This window comes from Odocoileus virginianus, chromosome 18 (genome assembly GCF_023699985.2).
Source record: "Odocoileus virginianus isolate 20LAN1187 ecotype Illinois chromosome 18, Ovbor_1.2, whole genome shotgun sequence".
NCBI classification, from domain to species: domain Eukaryota; kingdom Metazoa; phylum Chordata; class Mammalia; order Artiodactyla; family Cervidae; genus Odocoileus; species Odocoileus virginianus.
In genome coordinates this window covers 4,477,400-4,502,565 of record NC_069691.1, presented here as the reverse complement: position 1 = coordinate 4,502,565, position 25,166 = coordinate 4,477,400, and the positions used below count along the sequence as shown (strand labels likewise).

The 25,166-nt window shown below is 39.3% G+C and overlaps 1 long non-coding RNA gene across 3 annotated transcripts in view; it reads right to left on the bottom strand.

The window, feature by feature from the left end:
- LOC110143777 (uncharacterized) overlaps positions 1 to 25,166 on the bottom strand; it is a 527,857-nt gene that overhangs the window by 28,355 nt on the left and 474,336 nt on the right. The window contains exon 5 of one of the 3 annotated variants that reach the window (XR_011492756.1): positions 13,181 to 13,413. The exons of 1 other annotated variant lie outside the window; for it this stretch is intronic. This is a non-coding gene — a long non-coding RNA (uncharacterized lncRNA). Of the gene's footprint in view, positions 1 to 13,180; positions 13,414 to 14,948; positions 15,675 to 25,166 lie in introns of those variants that run through there. One more of the 3 variants, XR_011492755.1, reaches the window with a different exon arrangement.

Here is a 25,166-nt window from a genome sequence, read left to right as displayed (position 1 = left end):
TGTCCATAGTTTTCATTGGGGCTCAGTCATGTTTATGATTGACTTTCCATATGCCTGAGGTTAGTCTCAAGTTCCTGCAGAGGCTGAGCTGATACCTGTGGTCTCCATCTCCTTTGGAGGTAGAGAAGATACCATGTGACCCAAATCCCTCATCATAAGTCACATTGTTAGATCGTCTAGTATGGCCCAGGGGCCCCAGATAAACAATGACACACTTCCTCGAGATTAACTCCCAGGATATGAGGCTGAAGGCTAAAAATTTCCTTGGGTAAGATTAATTCTTTATTATACAGCCCCACACTTCTGGCTTGTGGGGAGCAGGGTTACCAGAAAAGGTAGGACACCAAATTAAATTTGAATTTTAGGTAAATAATATTTTATTATAATAAATATGCTCCCTGGTGGCTTAGATGGTAAAGAATCCACTGCAGTGCAGGAGACCCAAGTTCGATCCTTAGGTCAGGAAGATTCCCTGGAGAAGGGAATGGCTACCCTGTCCAGCATTCTTGCCTGGAGAATTCCATGGACAGAGGAGCCTGGCAGGCTACAATCCATGGGGTTGCAAATAGTCGGACGTGACTGAGTGACTAACACTTTTGCTTTTCACATGTCCCAATACTATATTGAATATACTTAGACTAAAAAAAAATTTTGTTGTTTTTCTGAAATTAGAACTTAACTGTTAAAATATAAATATTTTTTAAAGTTTATATTTTATTGGTTTAATCTGGAAACCCCAGTGGGCAGGAGCAAGATTAGAGGAGGGCCAGAATAGTGTCTTCTAAAGCATGGTCTCCTAGCAGTCTAAGGGCTAGACTGGGTAGCATATTTGCATCTTTCCTGCAAACTAAAGCGCAGTTGAGGATAGACAGCAGCTAGTCCCAGGATCTCTAGCCAGAAATGACAATTCAGAGCAGAAAGAGTTAAGAACATAGCTGTGGCCAAAACGAGCGTCGTGACAAGGAGTAAAGGTCCAAATGACTATAGTAGGGCTGATCACTCCAGACACAGCGGGCTGCAGAAGCCTGTTATCATAAGTCAGTTTTGCATATCCCAGACTCACCCCTGCCAACAGACCTGTGCTTGAGTCTGACTCCAAGGACTGAGATATACCTGGTTTCCATCCCAGTTTTCCTACTGATTAGCTGTTGTCCTTGAGAAGGTTACTTTATTCCTTTGAAATTGTGGTTTCTTCTCTAAGTTCAGAATATAACACACTTCATAAATTTGTTGGAGAGAAACTGAGTTAATTTAGATAAAGCATCTTGCATGTATAGTTCTTTAAGAAATTTGCTTCCTTTTCCTTTTTATTCTTTGAATGAATGATTTATTTTATCATGAAAGTATCCAATTTTAAAACACCAGCAAGAGAAACTCACTAGTGAAATGGACTGATTTTTTTTGTTTGTTTTGGCTAAGAAAGTAAAATATTGGTTAGTTACATTCCCCAGCCATTTTCCAAGTCCTCTGATTTGCAGCCTCTGTGGACTTGAAAGAGAAAATTCACAAGCATAGAGAAAACCATATCCATATGAAAAAAAAAGCCACCAACATCCCACACATAATTGTGTTTCTTAGAAACCACTCCCCAAAACACCAACCATTTAACATTGTTTGTGCTATGGCCTTTGTTCCCAAGCAGGAGATGAATTCTAAAAGTTCACATGTTCTTCATCAAGAGTAATCTTTGGCCCCAAAGGGAAAGATCTCAAAAGCATTTGAGTTAATACATTCCTCTCACTAATGTAACCAAAATATTCCAATGTTTTCCCTTAATACTCTCAATTTACAACTAGCAGACAGATGCATCTTCTCAGAGGCCTTCATAAATCTTCCCATATGAGATGAAAATGAAGGATTTATTCTTGCCCATCTTCTAATTTTACTCAACACTCAATGAGTTATTCTTACAGCTGGCATTTCAAATGTATTAGTAGAATTTATCACTCAAAGGCTTATGCAGGGACTAAATTACACTAATGAATTGACAATGAATTTGAAGCCTAACATGAGGCCAAATATTTTCTGGCTTCATTTCTGTATCTCAGCAAATGGCTTAATTTGCTCCCTACTTATCCATTACTGCTAAATTGTCTTGCTATTATTGTAGTAAATGGCCAAAAACCCTGGCTTGCCCTAAGGCTCAGGCTGAATGGAGTGGAATGAGGATATCTACTCAGGAAAGGTAAAAACCTGCCATTCACTCATCTTTGCTGCGATAGAGGAGGCAGGAGGGATCATAGTCCAACCCACCTTTTTCAGTGCTCTCACATTCACAGAATATTCTTAACAACTGGCATTTCCAATGTATGAATGGAATTTATCTCTGAGAGGCTTATGAAAAGGTTAAATTACACTAATGAACTGACTTTGCATTTGAAGTAGAACATGAGACCAAATATGTTCTGGCTTAGGATTTTTTTGTATCTCAGAAAACTACTTAATTTTCTTCCTACTCACCCATTATCACTAAATTGTCTAGCTATAATAGCAATGCCTGCTAGCAGTGTTATAGTTAAGAGTCTATGCTTGTTTTCATTATAAGTGCCTATTTTCTGAGATTCAAACTACGTAGGGAACTCTGGAAGTCTCATAGGCCTCTCAAACTTTACTGAAATCGCTCCAGTCTTAGAGTTTTCCTTTTGTGCACATTAAAAATCAAGCCGTTTGAGGCACAGGGACCAGGTATTTTCCAAAACAGTTGACTTTTTGCTCACTTCCAGTTATGGGCTAGCTTTAATTTTAGATGGAAACTTTGTGGATGTTTATTTTAACATCTCCGTATCTTCTTCCCCATTTTCATTGCTCTTTTGTACGTTAGCAAAGGCTCTTGTATCTCATATATGACTGTGAAGATTTTGTTCCCAGATAATCAGTCACTGAATGAGATTTAATTACTAAAAAGAGAAAGAGAATTTTTTACAAGTTTCCATCTGTGAGACCCAAATGAGCAAATGAAACTTATAATGTATGAAGCATTCTGTACTTCTGTGGGAAACTCAACTGTTTCTGATGGAGTAATGGGGCTGAATAAATGATCAGCCACAAGCCCTTAAATTGCATAACATGTGTAGTGAAAAGATTAAAATCTTCTAAATTCAGAATTAAGTCTAGGAGAGGGAAAATCTGAAAAAAAAAAGAACCTGTTATCTTTGTTCAAATTTCCAGAAGTTACAAGACAATGTGAATCCTCTCTTCCTGTTTCTTCACCTTTCATGCCATAGTAGGCCTGGGAGACTCCTCTGTGCTGATAGGGGTCATATCCCCGTATCTACCCATTTTTGAATATATGGACTAGCTGTTCCTATCCTCTTTTTCTGCAAAACAACTTCAGCCAGAAATCTCCCAGATGTGGCCTTAGAATTCAAGTCTTCCTCAGTTCCCACAAAACAACTTCCCCTCAAACAAAAGACTGAGAGGGTAGGTTTCCCTCATCATAAGGCTCCTGAAGCTTGGATCCAGCTTCTTACCCCAGCTCAGTTCTTGCAGAATTTGCCTTTTAGTGGGTATTTTGAAGATAGTACCTATTCCTTCTCAGTCAACTACATATTTTTGAACATCTTACCACATGCAGTAGGACACATTCAGACTCCTCTCTTCTGTTAATTGCCCCTAATTCAGCCATCAGGCCATTCACCCCCACACAAAAACCTCACATAAAAGTCATCTTCCATTCCTATTGTTCATCCTCTGTGTTGAAATTGCTCTAGGAGGAATGAGAAAACCAATTAACCTATGTTATACAGAGGCTGTCTTCATGTAACGCCAAGGATCAAGTTGTCCTGGATGGGAACAAGGCCTTCTCCATGTTTCCTGTACCATTCTGTAGCACTACATGATGTTCTTGGCTCCCATTGATTTCTCTCTGAACATGCCCCAAAACATTGAAAATTCTTCTATTTAGGATTTACCAGAAAGAGATCACTTATGAATCTACCCAACCAATTGCTTTTCCTTTCGATAACCTTGACTCTCAGAATAACCTTGCAATTCCCATTTCTCCAGGGTTCCAGCACAGGGCATGTTACATCTTTTGGACCCCAGATATCCAGTACTGCTTTAGCTTCACCTTCAGTTGAGAGACCTTTCAAGCATTCACAGTAGCTTCACCTTGCACATGTGGACAGTGGAAGGTCCTACCCATGCACTTTGCTCTAAATTAATATCTATTTGCTGCTGCCTTTTTTTTTTTTTTTTTTTACATAGAAAGAAATGCCTTTTCCTCTATGAGGTTAAATTAAACAAATGGTATAATGTGCCAGTCTCAGGTACAAAATGATCCCAGGTTTACATGTACCAGAAATGAAAAGCAGAGTGTAGCCATGTTTGTGGAGTCTCTCTGACTCTGGGAGAAAGCACCCACAGTCACGATTTCTCAGAGATGCTGGCTGAATAGAGGTAGTCAGAGTAAAACTAGGCTGAAAATGAAAGGGTTAGTTGCTGAGTCATGTCCAGCTCTTAGCAAACCCATGGACTGTAGCCCACTAGGCTCCTCTCTCCATGAGATTCCCTCAGGCAAGAATACTGGAGTGGGTAGCCATTCCCCTCTCCAGGGGATCTTTCTGACCCAGGGATCGAACATGGGTCTCCTGCATTGCAGGAAGATTCTTTCCCATCTGAACCACCAAGGAAGCTTCTAAAACTAGGCCAAGGAAGCCCAATTGCCTGTCTTTTGTTCTTTTTTTTAATATTCTAAATACATTTAAAATCCTTGCAAGAGTCTATCTATGCTTTGGAATATTTCCAGGGTAGAAAAAAAATATATTATTTGGGCCTATTTAAATCTCAAAATTTGAGATTACCTTACCTTTCTGGGAAATGAAATCATATCATCTCGGATTCTGGCCTACATGGCAATTGGAGAAAAGGTATGTGAAGCAGAGAAAAAAAACAGAGGGTCAGAAGTGATAAACTATAACCAGTAAATTTTTCTTTAAAGTCTAACTGGATTTTTTTTTTTCAAGGCAAGTTTACTCTGTATTTTGAAGATGTATTGGGTAGAAAGGATATCAACTGCCCATTCCCTTAGCCACTTATACATTTGAAAATAGTATTCTTACATTCACAGTCAGGTATGAAATAACATCCCCTAATTCTAATGACAGGTTATGCCAAAGAGAACAAGGTAATGTCACAGTAATGTACAAGATACTATGCCACAGCAGACCAACATAAAACATACATTTGATATGTAGATGAAACCAAAGGGAAGCCAATGTTTGAACTTTGTTTTTTGAATTTTTGCTTCTTTCTTCATTGGGCTTGAGTTCACTCTCTGGCAAAGTATAGTGATGTTGCATATGCATTGATGGTGGAATATTCTTAATCACATACCAGCAAAAGCAAACCCTTTCTACTTCAGTTCTTCCCCAGGCAAATGTGTTAACCATCTAAAGAGTGTACATACACACACACACGCAAACATGGCTACAAGTATGACTAAGCAACTGAGAGGTTTTGGAGGATGGATTATTGCCTAACAGTTCAGGATGCTACAATCAGATCAATTAGAAGATAAGGGGTACATTCCTTCAGAGATACCTTTCTTCACATTTCCCAAGCAGGACCTAAATTTCTCAGGCCTATGTCTTTGCCTCCCACTCTTTCTTCTTTCTTGATTTCTCTTCTTCTCTCCTTGATTCGATCTTGCAGAACCCAAACCAAATGCCACTTCTTAATCTTACATCCTCTCAAGTCTGAAGTATTGGCTGACTCCACTGAATATTCATAGCATCTATACCTATAAATAGACACTGGAAAACAATAACATATGTGATTATGAAGTGATGGTGGTGGTTTGGTTGCTAAGTGGTATCCAACTCTTGTGACCCTATGGACCATAGCCTGCCAGGCTCCTCTGTCCATGGGATTTCCCAGGAAAGAATCCTGGAGTGGGTTGCCATTTCCTTCTCCAGGGAATCTTCCCAACTCAGGGATCAAACCCACATCTCCTGCATTGCAGGTGGATTATTTACCACTGTGTCACCAGGAAAGCTCCTGGTGCTTATGAAGAGAGGCTTTTAAGACATAAAGATCTGGACTTAAGTCCTAGTTCTACCTCTGACTCTTATAGTTTGTGATACCTGGGGAGTCCTTAATCTCTCTAAACCTTGGTTTCCTCCTCTATAAAATAAAGAAAATAGTATCAATTTCATGTTGTTGTTGTTGACATAATTAAATGAGATAATACATATAAAGCATTAACCAGACATCTGGCCTATAGAGAATATGCAATAAATGCTGACTGTTGTTATTACATCAAAGAACCTACCACTTTCTTCTCAATTTCTATATGTAGCTGTTTTCACCTAAGTCCCACCTCTAGACTCTTAGTTCACCTCTACTAGGAATCAAATCTTTTGTACCTTTTTATTTCCCAGAGAATCTACAACTTACCTTTGTTAAATAAATGAATGGTAGAGATTTTGAGTTAAAAATTATGTTTGGCTCTTGAAAGTCATAATCTCCTCCTATTACCCTGGTGAGGCAGATAGGAAGTAGACATCATGCTTCAAAATGCCAGTGAGAGACCAAAGAACCACACAGTGGTTAAATGATAGGACTAACCACCTACCAGAAAACTATGACAGGTATTTGTTTATTGATCTATGAGCTCTCACAAAACAAAAATAAAAGCAAGATAGAATCTCAGTAATAAAGACGGTCCTGAATCTGTAAAAACCAAACAGCCAGTCAATCTGGTTGAATCAGTGAAACAACAGTTTGAAAAATGTCAACATTTTGTGTGTAGCTTCTAGTTGTTGACAGAATTAAACTTTATAAGAATTTGTTAGTCATCCCTAGGGTCTCCACACATTAGGCTCTATTTTGAGCCTTTGCCCTAATTGCTAAAGCTAAATTCCTAAGCAAAATATTCTCATTATTTCAAATTCAGAGCATGGGCAAAAAGTACATGTAATATGATAAAAATAGTGAGTACATTGTTTTACAGTTGCTAAGTCATGTCCAACTCTATGCAGCCCCATTAACTGCAGCACACCAGGCTTCTCTGTCCTTCACTATCTCCTGGAGTTTGCTCAAACTTATGTCCGTTGAGTCTGTGATGCCATCTCACCTTCTGTCACCTCCTTCTCTTCCTGCCCTCAATCTTTTCCAACATCAGGGTCTTTTCTAATGAGTCAGCTCTTTGCATCAGGTGGCTAAAAAGTATTGGAGCTTCAGCATCAGTCCTTTCAGTGAATATTCAGGGTTGATTTTCTTTAGGATTGACTGGTTTGATCTCCTTGCTGTCCAAGGGACTCTCAAGAGTCTTCAGCAGCCCCACAATTTGAAAATATCAATTCTTCAGTGCTCAGCCTTCTTTATGGTCCAACTCTTACATCCATACATAACTAGTGGAAAAAACATAGCTTTGACCATAGGGACCTTTGTCAGCAAAGATGATGTCTCTGCTTTTTAATATGCTGTCTAGGTTTGTCATAGCTTTTCTTCCAAGGAGCAAGCATCTTTTAATTTCATGGCTACAGTCAACTCTCCAAAGTGATTTTGGAGCTCAAGAAAATAAAATCTGTCACTGTTTTCATTTTTCCTCGTCTATTTGCCATGAAGTGATGGGACTAGATGCTATGATAATTCATTTTTTGAATGTGGAGTGTTAAGCCAGCTTTTTCACTCTCTTCTTTCACCCTCATCAAGAGGCTCTTTAGTTCCTCTTGGCTTTCTGCCATTAGCATGACATCATCTACATATCTGAGGTTGTTGATATTTCTCCCAGCAATCTTGATTCCAGCTTGTGAGTCATCCAGCCTGGAATTTGGCATGATGTAATCTGCATATAAATTAAATAAGCAGGGTGACGGTATACCATTTTGATGTACACCTTTCCCAATTTTGAACCAGTCCATTGTTCCAGGTCCAATTCTAACTGTTGCTTCTTGACCTGCATGCACGTTTCTCAGGAGGCAGGTAAGGTGGTCTGGTATTTCCATCTCTTGAAGAATTTTCCAGTTTGTTGTGATCCACACAAAGGCTTTAGCATAGTCAATGAAGCAGAAGTAGGTGTTTTTCTGGAATTCTGTTGCTTTTTCTTTTGTCCAATGGATGTTGGCAATTTGATCTCTGGTTCCTCTGCCTTTTCTAAATCCAGCTCGTTCACCTGGAAGTTCTCAGTTTGTGTACTCCTGAAGCCTAGCTTGAAGGATTTTGATCATTACCTTTCAAGCATGTGAAATGAAAGCAATTGTGTGGAGTTTCAGCATTCTTTAGCATTGACTTTATTTGAGACTGGAATGAAAACTGACCTTTTCCAGTCCTGTGGCCACTGCTGAGTTTTCCAAATTTGCTGGTATATTGAGTGTAGCACTTTAACAACATTATCTTTTGAGCTATTTTGTTTACAGATCAAATCAAGTGATGGTCATTTCATAGTTTATGTATAAGATAATTTTAAAGTGCTCCTTTTCTAGATCTCCAGGCCTCAGAGAATTCTCACCCAATGGAATGTGAAAACTTAATTTTTTTCAGCATTTAACATCCAGAGGATTTGTGAGAAACATACCACAGTACCATGACTTTTCACTTCTTCACGGCTTATGTAAAAATGAGGCTGTCTACAGCTGAGTATGTGTGAGGGTTTTTTCTCCACTCTCTCTCTCTAAGAGAATTGTTTTTGAAAAATCATCTTTAATTTAGAGAAGTATTGTACATAAAAGAAGTGTATACACTGCCATCTGCTAAAAAGTGTCAGAAGGCTCCCCGTGGGGAAGCTCACAGCATCCTGTGGTTTTCAACTCATTACTTCAGGGATTCAGCGAGGTTTCTCCTAAACACTGTCAAGGCTTTGCTGAACATTTGGCAGCACTGAGATTACTTTAAGCAGCTTATTTTGGTTATAGCCTGAAAAGACTTCCTGTTTTTACAAGGTATCCCTCTGTCTGTGGGATGGGGTAGAGGAAAGAACAGTGCTGCTCCACAAGAGGGAATGAGCCCTTGTCCCAGACATGGCTAAGGAGTCCTGATAGGTGGGGGTCCTGTTCCAAAGGACATTACTTGAGAACACGACTGCAGTTCCTCGGTGAGAGCTCTACTAAAGAGAAAGGTGAACAGAGTAGAAGTTAGAACTACTAGTTCCATTCCTTGATTTTTACCATCAACATCTGCTTTACTGGGAAAGGTTATAGACTGAGTTACTTCCTGGACATGCATGCTTGTCCACAGGCACAGACATTCAGATGCACAGCTAGAATAATCTTCCTTAAACATTACTTTCCCTATCTTTTGTTCATAATCTTTCAATGACATAAGCTTTCAAATCAATACTCTTCAAGCCATTCATTCAACTTTTTCTCGGTTTTCTCCCCAACCTGCCCATCTCCCTCCCCACTGTACCAATTCTTCCCATCACCTCATTATTCTCAAACATGGTAGTCCTACTCGACGTCCAGTTAATCCATTGTCCATATGCCCTTTGCCATGCATCTAGTACCTATCTATTTCATAACCCAGTCATTTTCACATTATTAAACCTACAAATCCTTTCAGAATATGGAATTGCAGATAGAAATTAATAATGTTAAGCTGGGGGAAGCCAAGCTCTTTGGAGGGGTCCTCTTGTCCCTGCCTCCCCAGGCTTCCTTTGCCCTCCTTGCCTTTTTTCGGTGATACTTGAGTCACCCCTGTGAAGGTTAGCTTCTCCCAAACACATTTGAAACTACCTGTCTAATGTCTTTCTGCAGAAGTCTTTTCTTTTTTTTTTTTGTTTTGTTTTTTTGTTTTTTTCCATTTATTTTTATTAGTTGGAGGCTAATTACTTTACAACATTGCAGTGGTTTTTGTCATACATTGAAATGAATTAGCCATGGATTTACATGTATTCCCCATCCCGGTCCCCCCTCCCACCTCCCTCTCCACCCCATCCCTCTGGGTCTTCCCAGTGCACCAGGCCCGAGCACTTGTCTCATGCATCCAACCTGGGCTGGTGATCTGTTTCACCCTAGATATACATGTTTCGATGCTGTTCTCTTGAAACATCCCACCCTCGCCTTCTCCCACAGAGTCCACAAGTCTGTTCTATACATCTGAGTCTCTTTTTCTTTTTTTGCATATAGGGTTATCGTTACCATCTTTCTAAATTCCATATATATGTGTTAGTATACTGTAATGGTCTTTATCTTTCTGGCTTACTTCGCTCTGTATAATGGGCTCCAGTTTCACCCATCTCATTAGAACTGATTCAAATGAATTCTTTTTAATGGCTGAGTAATATTCCATTGTGTATATGTACCACAGCTTCCTCATCCATTCGTCTGCTGATGGGCATCTAGGTTGCTTCCATGTCCTGGCTATTATAAACAGTGCTGCGATGAACATTGGGGTGCACGTGTCTCTTTCGGATCTGGTTTCCTCAGTGTGTATGCCTAGAAGTGGTATTGCTGGGTCATATGGCAGTTCTATTTCCAGCTTTTTAAGGAATCTCCACACTGTTTTCCATAGTGACTGTACTAATTTGCATTCCCACCAACAGTGTAAGAGGGTTCCCTTTTCTCCACACCCTCTCCAGCATTTATCTGCAGAAGTCTTTTCAAACACCAGCCACACTCACTTCCTCTGTTTAAGTCCCACTCATCCACATTCATGGATTCAGATTGCCCCTGGACGTTACCTTCCCTCAGCATTTGTTGCTTTACTTTGTAGAACAGCCCACGATATGGAGAAAGAGTGACTTTATATCAAACTCCCCAAGGACAAAACGCCTTCACTTTATCCCTCCCACTTGTCTGCAGTCCACACCACATGCACAGAAACTAGTGGAGCAATAGTCCCCCACTGAATTAGGAGCTGTAGCAGTCCTCTGTCTCTGGGCTTTCCGTTTGTGCATTTTCATGGATGTGAACAGTGCAGTTCACCAAAAGCCATGGCTCTTGCTCTCACAAGGAGGCAGCGGTACGTTTGGACGTTTAAATCTTGACTACTGTCTTGATCCTGAAGTGTCTTGTTATCAGTGACTGCAAAAGCATGTCGAATGGTACTTTTCAATTACCCCCATGAATGTCTGGAGTCCAAAGCTGAAGTCGAATAAGAGAACTAAGAGCCCCCAAATTTAAAAAGAGCCACCAACAACTGGGGACCCCTACTACTAGGGCTTACTAAGAGTCCGCTTAAAACTGCTGGGTGCCACATCCCATCTTTCATTTCAGCTCTGTTTTCCTACAGACAATATAAGCAGCAGGCTGGAGCAGGGGGCTGGGGAAAGTACCGAGGCTCTGAGTGGTGGCAATAGCCTTGTCGCCATACAGTGTTTTTGTGTTAAGGAGTTTGCTTTTTGTACTTCCTTAAAGCCAAGTGTGGGGAGCCCTCCAAGAGAAGAACTTGAAACAGATACGGGATACTTGCAAACATGGGACCAGACATATCCATCTCCTCTCAGACATGACTCGGGTACTGAACTTGCTGCCCTTTGTGTCTGTGAACTAGAGAAACCTGAATTGAAGGGCTACAGATTGAAGAGGAAAGATACTAAAGGAGCAGCCTGACTTCCCACTATTGGGATTTGGAGGGAGGCCTGGGTTTCCTCTGGTTTAGTGGATGCCGAGAAGGCTAGCTGCACCAGGGCCTTGATGCTAGGCAAAAAGTGTGGTGACCAAGCAATGGAACTCCAGAAGCAAGCAGCTGTAGGGTGTACCATCAGTAAGAGGAGCGTGCTGGCGGGTGGGAAGCAGAGGAAGACATGGAGATGGAGGTGGAGCTGGAGCCCCTGCTCCAGCAGGGAGCTGCAGAAGGAGCCCCAAAGGGCCCGGCTAAAACTTACCCATGCACCCTATGCGTTTGGGTGACTACCCACTGAGGCCTTCCATAACCGGGCAGTGTTAGCCAGAACCAGCAGCCCACAGGGACAGGACCGTAGCTATGGATGCTGAAGTCAAGAAGCAATTATTCTAGTGTTCCTCCAAGACTTCTTTATTATAGGAATCTGGCTTTGATAAGGGAATTACAGGTTTGAGCTCAAATTAGGGTACATTTAGTGCTAGAGATAGCTCTAAGTTTGAGGGGAGCAGATAAGATGAAGTGTAAGAAAAGAATTGTAAGCTGGACTTAGATGAAAGGGCCTGGAAAGATACCAGTATTCTCTAAATGTTGTTAAGGCATGTTCAGGGGCATTTCCTTAGGACATGGTTAAGTAGTGGTTGGAAAAATTAAAGTGTTCAGGTTATTACTGCCTCTGAGTTAAGGCTGCTGGATAAAAAGTTACTTATATTCCTTTACAGTGAAAAGAAGGAAGCCAAATTGTAAACATTTTTGTATAAAAATTTTAAGAGAACTCCAAAGAAGCTGTAAAAGACCATGTCTGGTAAGTGCCACTTTTGGCACTTACTAAATCTATATTTAGCATTCCATGGGCTGCCTGCCTTGACAACCTGTATGTACACATTGGTCATCTGCATAATGTCACTTTGTCCTCATGCGCAATTGGCCTTCTTGAAAGTTAACTTGTTTTTAAAGAGAAGTGCTTAGTTCAGTATGTGAAGTAAATTCTTATTGATTAACATTCTTTTTGAAATAGTTTTTTTATTTATAAAAATATAAATTTAACTTCATATTTTTATAATTTTTTTGAGTTGTAAATTACAAGTCCCAAGAGCTCAGATAGCATAAAGCAAAAAGTTAAAGTCCATTCTGTGACATATTCACTCTTTATATGTAACCATTGTCAACAGTTTCTTGTTTATCTTCCAGAAATTCCCCTGCCTCTCTGAGCATGTAAGCCTATGGATGTGTGATTTGTTTTTAGCAAAAGTGGCACTTACTAGACAGGGTCTTTTACAACTTGCTTTTTAAAGTTAAAAATGTCTTATATATGCCTTTATGTCAATACACATTGATTCACCTCATTCCTTTTAAGTACCACATAATATTCTACTTTTTTGCCTCATACATTAACAATTTCTCCATTAATGGACTTCTAGCTCAATTACAGTTTTTTTTTAATGTCCTATCACATAATAAATCATTGATTGTCCCGGTACTTGTTTGTCTATTTGAAACAGGAGAGTCATCTAATTGTAAATTTACAAACTGATGTTACAATAATATTCAGAATGCACAATCCTTAAGTGTTACCTAATGTAAAATACTCAATGAGTTACCAGAGAAGATTACATTATGCTCAATGTAGCTGATTACTGTAAGTAATTTTATAATTTTATTTACTTACTTTCGGCTATGCTGGGTCTTCAGTGCCGTGCAGGCTTTCCCCTAGTTGGGGCAAGCAGGGGCTCCTCTCTAGGCTGCTCGTCGCTGTGGTTTCTCTTGTTGCGGAGCGCAGGCTCGGGCGTGCGGGCTTCCGCAGTGGCGGCTGCCAAGCCCTAGGGTGCAGGCTCAGCAGCTGTGGTGCGGGGGCCTAGGTGCTTTGCTGAACTTGGGATCTTCCCAGATCTGGGATCAAACCCACGTCTCCTGCATCGGCAGGCACATTCGTTACCACTGAGCTACCAGGGAAGCCCCACTATTAAGTCATTTTAAAACACTGCCTTCAAAAAAAAAAAAATTGCCTTCTAATCCTCAAAGTTGACAGCTTCTATACAGTTAAAACACCTCGACTTCTTATTTAACCAGTATACTACATCCACCATACCTGATAACATCATGTGCCAAGTGTATACACATACCTTCCTAACCAGAGATATGGTGAGAAGTAATAGGGTAATATATACAATCTCTTTGTGAGGGGTGATTGCAGAAGCTAACATAAACAGTGTGACTCTTTCCTTTCTGGTTCATTCAGACTCCATGGATGACAAAGCAAAGACATACCTACAAGTTTTATCTTCCATTTGTTTGTCATCCTTTAAAGTAATCTCAACCTTTCCCAGTTTATCTGAGGTCCAAATATCCTCTGTTTTAACAAGTCAGGGTAAAGGGCAGAGAAGGCTATAACGAGGTGTGTCTGAACTATCTTTAATATCTGAGATCGTGTAATTCCTCCCACCCCCCACCTGAGATAAATGTTTCTGTCATCATGAAACTCTTCTTCTGGTTTTAAGTCACTTGCTGCCATGTTACTGCCGCTCCCACCCACCCTCGACCTGGGCCAGCCCCTGCCAGAGCCCCATCCATCCTTGGATGATAACTACGTCTGGAAATGAGATTTACCCCGGGGCTGTTTATACTCAGTAGTAGAAGTTGAGAAACCTCGTAACAGAAGCCCCTCTTCTGAGAGGTGTGTCCGTGTGAGCATACGTGTATGTATAAAAAGACATTTCAGTTTTCAATAAACTGTTTACTGTTCAAACATTAAATAAATGTAGAACTGTTTTAATCAGCTGAACAAATATTTAATGTACACTCTAGCATAAGAGCTATGTTTAAAAATATCTTCTATACTGCTAAGACACAGGGAATTTATGGAAACCAGTGACCTGAAAGGTAAAACAAACATTCAGGGGGAAAAATGAAGTATATAATTTTAAATTTAAACTTATCTCTGTCCTGTTTTATTTGCACCCAATTGTGCTGTGTGTGTCTGTGTGTCTGTGTGTGTGTGTGTGTGTGTGTGTGTGTTTTAAGTCCTGGGAGGTGCTGGTTGGATTACAAATACACTTATATTCTCTAGAACAGCTAGTGTTTGGGTGACTACCAAACTAATTTCCAGTAAATTGTTATGAGAAGGTAAAATATGGCAAAGTTCATGTTCTGTCCAGGACTGTTTCTTGGTGAAGTAAACATTTGTTTGCTCTTTGGGTTCCAAATACTGGAGGTCATTCATGATAGTAGTAGCTAAGTTGTCTGTCCACAGCTGTTTGAAAAGATTGTCTAAAACTTCAACAGGAAATGCTTAGTTTTTGGAAAACATTTAATCCTCTGTAGATTCTGTGTAAATATCATGGAAAGTTGGCATGAGATGTGTATTTTTAGAAAAATAACCTCTTACACAGATACATGGGAAATAAAATAATAAAAAATGTTTAATAAAATGGATGCCATCCTTTTTACATTAATTGCATTTTTAGTTATGTTTGCAAAAAAGAATAAAAAATAAGGTCTTCAAGTGGCCATGCTTTTCAACTCTTACTGTCCTGCTAAGTTAGTTTGGTGAACAGACATCTAATCGAGGGCATCTTCTCTGCCTGAATTGATTTGGAGAGAAGAATTGTAAGGGGTGTGCAGTACTGGGTTGTTCATGGCCTTTATTTCTCTTAACATTTGATGATAGTTTAGATACTGCAGTGGGCACAAACTCATCTGCTATTTCAATCAAATGATATGCCAACCCCACATCTTTATAAGAGTCTTTAACAGCAGCTTTCTGCCCAATTGATCAGATTATCGATGTCAATTACATTCAGCATTACAGGATTTAAAATAACAAATTTATTGGCTATCATATACATGCATTTCTTAATGCAGGTAAAGCTTCTCAATCTCTTCCTGGTTTACAATAGATATTTGTTAAATAAAAAACTTGAAGTTTTCAAGAAAATTTGAGATGTAGCACTATCTACATGTTTATTAAGAAAGTTTCCTGCCATTGGTTCCAAAAGAAATTCTTCAGTTCTACTTGAAATCCAAGTCATTTCTGGCTCCATCTAGCTCAGTGACAATTGAGCCTTCCATCCATAATCTCTGATAAAGTCATCATGTTCCTGAGAAGACTGGGAAAATAGCACTTCAGAGCCTAAGTTCAGCTGTTCAGAGCCATAATGAAGAGGAACTGGAAACTGAGAATTAAAAAGAGAAGAAAGGAAAGGAAGCTACTTAGCAATCAGAAGAAACAGTGTTTATGAGATCATTAGAAACACATTTGAAGTGCTTTTTCCTAACTAGCTTTAGCAGAAAGGAAGTTGTCAACTTAAGTCAATGAATATAACCCTGCATCCACATGACTATGAAGCAATTAATGCACCTTAATGCCATAATGAAAAGGTTGGAAATTCTAAAATGCCTCTTCCAGATTTGGGGGTGCCTTTCCATGAGGGGGCTTTGATGTCTCTGATGCCAGGCAAAGCTGGCTCTTGTGTCAACAGCAAGATGGTGTGCTTGGCAACAGATCCACAGGCATAACGCAAATATACCTGCCTCCTCCTCAGTGGCCTCTGAAATAACTACTGTATTTGAGCTGAAAAAAATAGGAAATTAGAATGTTTGCTTATTTAGCTTCAGGTGGAGCTTTGGCTGTAGCAATCTCTGAAGCATTATGAAAAATGTATGGTATTTCCCAGTGCGTTTTTAGATATATAATACATAAATACAGAGATAGCAATGAAAGGGTCTCCATATTGATGTGGCTTAATTCAGGCTATTTTTCTGTCACTCTTAGCTTGCTGTACCTGATTTGAGGGTATGGTATTAACGTACCATCATATCAAGGTGGCTTACTTCACGCTTATTTTCCTTCTGTATCTTAGCTTTCTATACCTGATGTGTGGGTACGTTATTAACATACCATTCACATAATGAGGGCTTACTTGGACAGAATATGAAACTTAAAGGTGGAGCTCCATGTGCTTTTCAAACCTGGTACTTTTACACTCCAGCCTGGGAGAATGGAATTCAATTCTATTCAGTATTTAATTAGCAATTTCCTGGTTTTAAAATTCATTGCAAAACAATAGCTTCTTCAAATTTTCCCTCTACCCTGCTGTTTTATTTAGTGTTATCATTTCACTTTCTCTCCATACCGCAAGCCATACATATAAGACAGCCTATTCATAGAATAACAACTATTATCCACGGTCACTGTTGTTTCCTTCGGTTTCTTATTTTTGCAATGAGGTTTGAACTTGAGGTGATTCAAACCCAGAGGGTTGAAAGTTGCTAACGGGAGCTGCTATGCATTAGACATTAGGCACACCCCTAGCACCCAGCAGATGGCCTTGATTTGTAGGCAGATGAAAGACAAGTGACTCGCCTGAGTCTCCCAGAAGTTAAGGCCACAGCAGCCACCATGGAAGCACAGAGGACTGTGAATCTTAACCTCACACACTCAGGAGGGTAAGCAGTTGCTCTGGAGTGGAGACCAGGAGAGAACAGACTTAGCTGCCATCACCACTTCTTACTTTATAATTTAACATACTACAGATAAAGACATTCTTCCTGATGTTCCAGGCATTCCTGCAACAAGCCTGGGAAGCTGTGTAAATAACTGCAGTTTCCCAGGACTGTCCCAGAAGGCTCGCCCACGCAGGAGGCCGCCTCAGTTGCCCCTTCCCAGGTCCTGGAGCTTCGTAGCTGCACGCACCACTGCCTGTGGTCAGGTTTACTCAGCAGAAGCCCTACTGTCCAAACAGAGTGAGTTTCTGGTCAGCAACAAGCGTGGCCACATGCTGGTAAACACAAGCAAGTCACCCCACAGAGCCCCTTTCTTGCAAAGAGCAGTGCAAATCCAGGGGTCAGAGGTCAGGAGGAATATCACCAAACAAACGGAAGCTGTATTTGCTCCACCATGAAACATGAGCAGCTCGTGTCTCCGGGAGGATTTACTGTAGTATGTCCAAAATAAATGGACATGGGTGAATGGGTGGGGGTGGGGTGGTGTTCCTACTTTAAATCATCCCAGCTGCTCCTGGAGAAAGAGATCCTCCAGGATTTCTCCCCACAAGAAAGGACTTAAGAGCTTGCCATTACTGGATTAGCTGTCTTTATCTACTTGAAACTGGAAGAGATGACAGCACTTCTGTTTGTTTTCTGTTGCTGCTAAGCAGTTGCACAGGCCTGTTACAGCCTATGAGTCTAGTTCAAGATGAAGCAGTGATAGAAACGTAGTTGCTTTTGGACCAATGTGAGGAGACTGTATTTGTCTATGATTTTGCTTAAGTAGTCAGCATTTCCATTTGATTTAAAGGTCAGTGTCCCCACCAGGTCACAACAGATCAAACTATACCTACCTACCCTTGACTTTTTTCAGAAGCCAAGAGGTCGCCTCAACAGAGGAGGACACAGCCTCCAGAAATTCACTACTATTTCAAGATCAGTGGTTATTTCTTCAATAGATAAGATCAGGACTGCAACTCTTTATTTTTTAAACCATGGTTAGGCTATGAAAGATGATGAAACAAAAGAAGAATGGGAGAAGAAAAGGATGAAAAACAGCAGATGTTGGGTTGATTTTTATTTATTTTTTAAGTTTGAACTTTATCTGAACCAGGTTGATCTGAAATTTCCAATGGCTGGACATCACAGTAAGCAATGATGTCCCCCACACTGGAAAATCCTAATTTTTTCTAAGGATTTAAATATATATTTTACAGTTCTGCCTGCAGAGTAAGATACAAAGAAAACTGAATTAAGGGCATTTTTAGTTGACAGAATTTTTACTTTTTTACGTATGTAATAAGATTTTTGCAGGCATGAGAGGTCTAAAGTAGGTTTTGGAGGTGAATAGATTATAAAATATAAATAGATTAGTGATATGGTGAAAACCTTGACTCAAAAAACTTTATGAAATTTTTCCAAATAACATTACCTAAGAATCTTTTCTCTGTGAGAGAGAATTTTCAGAGGATACACACAATGGCTACAGACATATTCCATGAGGTAGAGGGCAACTGGTGCCTGGTATATCAGTGCCCATGTGGAAAATCATGTGATAGACCCAACTTGAACAGACATCAAAACGGGACATGCTTCTAGAGGCAAGGAGGCTTCATCTGGTCTAGTCTTGGTACCCTTAAGCCACTGATCTCCAACTTTACTCAATAAGTCTATCTTAGGAAAATCAGGAATTATTTTCTAGAAGTTACTTCCCTAAACTCCACCTCCTGTCAGATATTTTCATCCATGTGGAGGCAATTGTATGATTAGCAGATACCCAGTTTTTACTATAAAGATCTGTACACAATTGGGGGACGACTTTAAATGGAAAGTATGTGTTTCCCAAACGGGAAAGTCAGCTTCTCACAAAACTGAAGAAACAGCACTCTTAATAGGATAGGAAGATTTTCACCTAACAGAACACATGTATTTAGGTTTGTTTGCATATTTTTCAAGACCTGTGATTTCAACCGATTAGCTATTTTCCATCAATAAATACTATAATGATAGATACTAATGGCAGTCAATCATTTTACAAAATGGAATGTGCTGATTTGAATATATACATACAGTTGTTCTTTTCTGTGTAAAACATTCTATGCCAAAATGGCTAAACTTTTTTTCATTAATTTTTATTGGAGTATAGTTACTTTACAATGTTGTGTGTGTGTGTGTATATATATATATATCTCCCCTCATGTTTATATTTCCTTGCCATTTTCGACACCACAGAGCTCTGAGTAGGGTTTCCTGTGCTATACAGTCTGTCCTCATTAGTTATCTATTTTATTCATAGTATCAGTAGTGTATATATGTCAATCCCAATATCCCAAAGCGTCCCACTGTCCCTTTCCTTCTTTGTATCCATAAATGTTCTCTCAGTTCAATCCTGTTCAATTGTTCAGTCGTGTCCGACTGTTTGCGACCCCATGGACCACAGCATGCCTTGCCTCCCTGTCCATCACCAACTCCCGGAGTTTACCCAAACTCATGTCCATTGAGTCGGTGATGCCACCCAACCATCTCATCCTCTGCCATCCCCTTCTCCTCCTGCCATCTATCTGTCATTATTTCTGCTTTGCAAATAAGTTTGTACCATTTTTTCTAGATTCCACATGTAAGTGTTAATCTGTGATACTTGTTTTTCTCTTTCTGAGTTACTTCACTCTGTATGACAGCCTCCAGGTTCATCCACATCTCTGCAAATGGCACTTTCATTCCTTTTTAAAACTGAGTAATATTCCATTGCATATATTCCATTGTATATATCACCACATATATCTTTATCCATTCCTCTGTTGACAGACATTTAAGTTGCTTCCATGTCCTGGCTATTGTAAATAGTGCTGTAATGAACATTGGGATGCATGTATCTTTTTGAATTATGGTTTTCTCTGGGTTCATGCCCAGGAGTGGGATTGTTGGGTCATATGGTAATTCTATTTTCAGTCTTTTGAGGGACCTCCATGCCGTTCTCCATAGTAACTGTACCAATTTTAACTACCACCACTAGTGTGGGAAGGTTTCCTTTTTTCCATGCCATCTGCAGTATTTATTGTTTGTAGTTTCTTGATAATGCCCATTCTAACTTGTGTGAAAGTGACTGAACTTTATAAACTTTTTTTCTTTACTATCATTAAGTGCTTGCACAAAGAGAGAAAAAATATACAATATAGATGTGGAGCCAAATTATGAACTAAATAAAGACATAACAATTTAACTAAATGAAGACATAAACAATCATTAGCTTTTTAAAAGAGAAGTTAAAATCATTTTGGATAAATTAGATTATCAAATAAAATGTTTCATGATTTTAATGAGAGCATTAAATCAATATGTGAGTGAAACCACAAATTTTAAATTTGTGATCCTCTAAGGCTTTGCTGAGGGAATTCCATTTGATAATGTGATCCATCCTCTTAATTTATAGTCACTTGGGATGTACTAATGAAAGACTAACATTCATTAATTCACGCAACACATATGAAAGTCAAGTTAGACCCCAGCTGTTGCAGAGGAGCCTGCAGTCAGGTGGAGAAAGTGGGCAGGTAAACATGGATTATACATGAAGTGATCAGTTCCCCGGAAGAGGTCTATAGAGATATTAAGAAACACAGGAAGGAGGAATCGGAAAAGCCTTCACAGAGGATTAAGCTCAAGTGTGAGGGACAAGTAAATCTTAAACAAAAATGTGCAAAATACCAACCACATTGGCTGGTTCAGTGCATGGATACAGTTAATATAAATCCTTTTGTCCACTGTCCTGATATTCTTTCCAGTTGTAGATTGTTATTAAAACATCTCTAAACTCTTAAACTTCAACCTTGCCAGTTGTATTCTATAATTAAACCCCCTGAATAACCAACATGAAGATTGAGACACAATCATATAAATATGAATATTCACTTGGTTCATTCATACATGCCTATTGTTTAGAAGTTGTTCATTATTACAGTCTCTCCTGTGTAAACTTTAAATAGCTGAGATATTGTACTTGGTTCTGGGTACCAAATTCTTATAGAGACATGAGTAAACATAAGTCTATAGAAGAAGAGCCCCTAAAGAAAGAAATGGCAACCCACCCCAGTATTCTTAGCTAGGAAATCCCATGGCAAAGGAGCCTGGCAGGCTATTACTGTCCATGGGTTCACAAAGAGTCTGACACCACTGAGCGACTAAGCACAAATGTAATGTTTCCAAGTGATACACCCAAGGGTAGTAATAGAAGTTGCAAGGTGATAAAATTTGACTCAATTTAGGGAAGAATTTTCTGATGTTCTAATACTTCCTATCAAACTTAAGGCAAACAGCAATCTGGTGGGAACTTGGTGAGTTATATTTCAAATGCCATGTTATTAGTTGGACAAATATATAGAAAAGTCTATTTCAGTGTTCAGATTATCTGATTCTATATATAATATAAGCTTTTGTTTTTTGTTTTTATTTATCTTCCCCCTCCCCCAGAATAACAAATGATTCACAAAATTATTAGATAAGTCATTCCTTGAAATTTTGGGCCACAAATCATGTATGTAATACTCCATCATGCAGGACATAGAAACATGTTGATAACTTGACTAATCATTTCTTAATATTTGTAGTGTAAATGAAGGCAAAAAATCCTCTTGATATTAATTGACAGCCTTTGAAAATACCCCATGTGTTTGGAATAGAATCAGGGCCCTTGCAAAGATCAGAAAGCAATGTCCTACAGTGAGAAAATTGATACCATGAAATAGCAGTTCTCTTTGAAGCTCAGGGTAGAGGTCCACTGAGGAAAGTTAAACACACAGAAGTCAAGATTTGCTAACTATGGGGGTAAAAAGTCAGCACCTGGAACCATTTCAAGCAAAACAGTAATTTCTAGCAGCAGTGAATTGTCAAGAGTGGGTCAAAGAGAACTAATGAAACCATCCTTTCCTCCCCAAATCTCTTGTCTTCTGTAGCCCTCATAGCAACTGCATAGTAGGATCAGAGGACTCCAGAGGCCAAAGGGCATTTGTCTAAACATCTGTGGAGTTCACGGGACATGTTGTCATTGGAAACTACTCAATAACATGGTGGACCGTGGACAGAATTTCATGGAGATAGTCAAACAGTAACAGCAACTGAAAGTAAACATTACAAACATGCTTTTTTAAAGGAGCCTGTTAGTCTGAGATTTCATTTACTAACTTGTCTGGACAAACACTCCTGACACAATCCCTCTGCCAACCCCTAAACCATTCCACACACCAAGTCTTTTCTTTTAATTCTCATAAATAAAATTATATTATAGTGAACAACTCAAGGACATTTAGTACATTCACAATGTTCAATAACCAACATTTTTATGTAGCTCCCAAACATTTTTATCACCCCAAAGAGAAAGTCCATACCCATTCAGCAGTCATTCCCCATCTTCCTCTTCTCCCAGGCCCTGGCGACCACCAATCTGTTTTCTGTCTCTGCACATCTATCTATTCTGGATATTTCATGTAATTGGAATAATACAATATGTGACCTTTGGTGTCTGGTTTCTTTCACTTAACCAAGTTTTATAAAGAAAAAAAACTCTATATGATTTTTACCCTGTTTTATTTTGTGGTTAAAAAACCTTATTTTGGATGTCAATATTTGTACTCTTTGTATGGTTCTCTACAAAATGTATTTACTCCCCTCACATATTATTTGATCCTTACAACAATCTTATAAAGTAGGCAGTAATGACCTTATTACTACTATTTCACAAGCGACAATACTGAGACAAGGAGAGCTGGTCCTGCATCCCACAGTAAAATTATCCAATGCTTTCCAGTCTTCATGTTCTACTGCCTTTTCTAAAGAATTGCACCACACAGCTTGTATCAGACCTCTTGCAAACATAGAGTACTTACACCTGTATCTTTAAAATTTTAAAAGAATATTTTAAATGAATAAATGAAAATAGTGTTTGGATACCCTATTACAATTTGCACTCAATAGAGAGCTATTTTGACATATAATATTTACATAGGACTGGAAATAAACTGAGCACATAAAACCAAATCTCCACCTGGAGTCACATGGAAACCAGTTCAACCCCATGTCTTTGTACCTTGGATGGTATCTAAGTCTTGGTTGTGTTGTCTGTAGAATAAGAAGGTTTGATATAAATGACCCCTAAGGCCTCTTCCAGATCCAAATGCTCGGCCAACCCCAGGTTGAACTCAACACTGAACTCAGTTTCATCTACACAAGGTCAGTAACTATTTGAAATCAATAAAAAGTTTTATTCATGACTATTACCAACAGCCATCCCTTCTTGCTAAATTTTTTCAAGAAATTGAGAATGTTCTTGATCAAACTAGCTATTTCAGATTTTATTGATTAAAGGATATCTATATAAATAGGCAGTGTGCAAAGAGATCTAATTAATTTGGTGATGGCCAACTTCTTGACTTTCTGGGGTAGGACACTATTTCAGACATTTCTCTGTATTTAAGCCACTCATTGCATCGTAGAACTGCCCATATTTATCACTTTTGAAATTTGCAGTCAAAACAGGACTGCCAAACAGCATTTTTAGCATGTTTGTAGACACACTTTTTTTCAACCTGGTACTCAAACCCAACCATTTATTTGCCATCAACCAAAAATTAACATCTGAGTCTTATTATGCCATCTCCATAGATTTTCTGTGGTCAGCTTCTATTTTTAACTGTGGCTTCAGCAATTCCTCCAGGATTGGGGAGTAGTCAAATTTAGCAGGTCTAGACTGCCATCTAGAGACCAGAATTAGCATTCCAAAGTCCTGGTCCTCAGTGAGCTTGCTCTTTATCAAAAAGTAGCAATCTGCTGAATAAAGAAAATCCAGTTTGCTTTGGCAAAGTGGGAGGTGCCCCCGAATCTAGAAAAGAGAAAGGCCAGAGCGAGGAGCTTGAGGTGGTCCAATTCTGAAAGTCCTCCAGTTACTGAAGAATTAGGTGACCATGGGGGACATTAATGACCGTGAGTAGGCAGAGGCCTGCACCCTGAGACAAGAGTGATTCTTTAATTTGCTGTTATAAGAGAATCCCTTTTGCTAGAAGTGGAAAGTGCACTGCAGGCCACTTAGGATTTTCCAACTTGCAGCATCAGCCAGAAAGGAAAGAGTCCTCCAGGGCAGTGAAAGCTGCAAAAGCCCTTCATTTTATGTGAGAATCCAGTCTTTATAGTCCTCATAAAACTCAGATGTGGTTTCCCTTTTCCTGCTTGAGTCTAACTTAGTTTCTATGTCCTAGGCACACTTGCTATCATCTTTTGCTTATTGTCCCTGCAGCTTTGAAGGACCAGAAGTGCCTGCCTTTATGGAATTTATATCTAAAGATCATACTGTTTCTAGCATTTCATTAGGAAGTGCGTAGTTTAGAAATCTCCCCCTTCCTACTCTTTTTCCCCAAAGTTGTCCTTCAGAGCCTCAGGCCATCTGCTTCATCAGGCAATCCTTTGATGGGTGTGAAGAGGCTGGCTGGAGAGGTGCAGAGCTGAGACCGAAGTGGCTGAGAATTAATTAACTGCATATCCATTTGGTAACTGTGCCCAGAAGTTCAACTACGGGGATGTTTTATAAATCAAAAATAACAACTATTATAGTTAACCTCAAAAGCATAGGCCACAAGAGTCTCTGCTTTGCCGATGCTAATTAAGTGGTCAAGTCTCTCCAACAGAATGTCACCCCGGAGTCTCTCAGTTCATGATGAGGACTGAGAAAAAATATATTATCTTGAAAATTTTTTATAAAAATAAAGGATGAAGCACACTATACTCATCTAAAGTTCCAGTGATGTAATTTTTGGGTGGATCTCAGGGAACTTTTAAATCCAAAAATTACTTTTGTTACCGGTTATATTAACCAGGTCTGGAAAACAGGCACTTCAGTATGGTGTGGTAGAAAAAAATTGAGTTTTAGAGTCCAAGCCACTGAGTATTGAGTCTCTGCTTACACTCATCAGAGACCCTGGGAAAGCTTCAGTTTTCTCTTCTGTAACAATTAGGAAAAATGACATGAAGAGTTTCTATGAAGATTAAACAGAATGACATCTGAAAGCCCCCGCACATAGTAGATGCATAATTAACGCCCAGACTATTTTTTTTTTAAGTCTTTCATCTGCCTTTCTTGCTCTGCAGCTGTGAACAGGATGTTAATCATAATATTGGGTCTGATAATCTTGCATCATCCC